We start from the raw sequence: 1992 nt of genomic DNA, 5'->3' as shown, positions 1-1992 counted from the left end.
CAGACACATCATGTTACATTGGAGATAATGGCTTTTCACTCTTTATCTATTGGTTTAATTTCTCATATCAAGTTATTACAAGTTAGTTATTGTTGACCCAACTGTCTTACTATCTTATCTTCTAAGGATAGTTTATTAACCCAACTACCCTATCTTCAGAGGATAAAGTTTAACAAGCAAGGATATACACACATGTGTATATACATATACACACTGGCCATCCCAACATAAACAACCATAATACTGTAAAAAATGTATAAGGCAACTTTTTTTTAAGCTTTGGATAACAGCCTTCAAAATTTCTAGTCCTTAGAGAATAAAAATTCATGGATCAAAGCTTATGATCATATCAGCTCTCCCTGTGGACCACTGCACCATGAGGTTGCATCTAATCAGAATATGATAGTAGCACTGAACTAAAGAAGTAGTTATCAGTGATTGGGGCAGTGATTGGACTTTTATGAGGTAAGTCACCAGAGAGGAGTCAACTGCCTACAGGTGTGAGAAGCAATCTGGGTCTAAATTCTCTATGTTACCTCAACTAGGACTGGACTTCTAATATGCAGAGGAGGTCTACAGAATGTTTATCAGACAGCAGCTGCTACGTATTGAAAGCAGGACAATAATTGAGGTTAAACAGTGCTGGGAACCACTTAAGGTCTGGTTCAACCCAAGGGGTGAAAATTTGTTAATATCTTTTTGTCACTCCAGTCCTGAAACTGAGATAAAGATTATAGCTCTACCTGCTCCATACCTACCCTAGCAAAGCCTACATCAAATCCCTACAAAAAATTGATGGGCACACAATTTGGAAGTTGATTGTCTCACCAAGTTACAGGAACTTTGGTAATATCATGCGTTTTAGACAGATCTGCCTTAAGAAAATACAAAACCAAGTCTATTCAAATTCAAGGTGATCAGAAGTAGTTAATGCCCCAACTAGAATAAAATCAACAGTCTCTAGAGGAAGATAATGAGCACACAGTCTTTACAATTTATCATCCACAATGTCCATTATACAAGCAATAATCCCACTCATGTAAATAAACAGGAAAATGTGAATCAGAGTCAAGGAAAAAAAGCAGTTAATAAAAATGTGTTCCTAAGATGGCTGAGAAAGTTTCCTTTAGAAGACGGAAATGTTAAAATTTACTATAAATATATTCATTTTTTTATTTTCAAGATTTTATTTTTATTTTATTTTATTTTATTTTATTTATTTATTTATTTGTCAAAGAGAGAGACAGAGCACAAACCAGGGGAGCGGCAGGCAGAGGGAGAATCAGGCTCCCTGCTGAGCAAGGATCCTGATCCGGGACTCAATGGGATCAAGACCTGAGCCAAAGGCAGACACTTAACCGACTGAGCCACCCAGGGTCCCCATAAATATATTCAAATAGGGTCACCTGGGCGGCTAAGTTGGTTAAACATCTGCCTTTGGCTCAGGTCGAAATCCCAGAGCCCTGGGATTAAGCCCCGCATTGGGCTCCCTGTTCCATGGGAGCCTGCTTCTCCCTCTGCCTCTCTCTCTTTCACTCATGAATAAATAAATAAAATCTTTAAAATATATATATATATTCAAAGAATTAAAGGAAATATGTTTTATTGAATGAATATATATCTTAGCAGATAAATGGAGTTAGTGATGGAAAAGTAAGTGACCTTAAAAAATGAATCAATAGATATCCCATCTGAAGAGCCGAGGTAAAAAAAATATATTAAAAAAGGCTGAAGAAAAATAAATAGAGGTTTATGAGCTTGGAGTAATATTAAATAGTCTAACATACATGTAATAAGAGTCCCAGAAGGAGAAGAGAGAGAAGATGGAAATACAGATAATAAATAAATAAATAAATAAATGCATGCCAAATTTGATCAAAACATCCAATTACAGATCTGTCCTGCACCCGGGCGCTAGGGCTTGGGTGGAGGGGTGGGTGGTGAAGTCAGGGGTGTCGCAGTGTGGACTTCCCCCTGTTCCTCCTCCGCCCC

This window comes from Phoca vitulina, unplaced genomic scaffold (genome assembly GCF_004348235.1).
Source record: "Phoca vitulina isolate PV1807 unplaced genomic scaffold, GSC_HSeal_1.0 scaffold5, whole genome shotgun sequence".
Lineage (NCBI taxonomy): Eukaryota > Metazoa > Chordata > Mammalia > Carnivora > Phocidae > Phoca > Phoca vitulina.
This window is presented reverse-complemented; position numbering follows the sequence as displayed.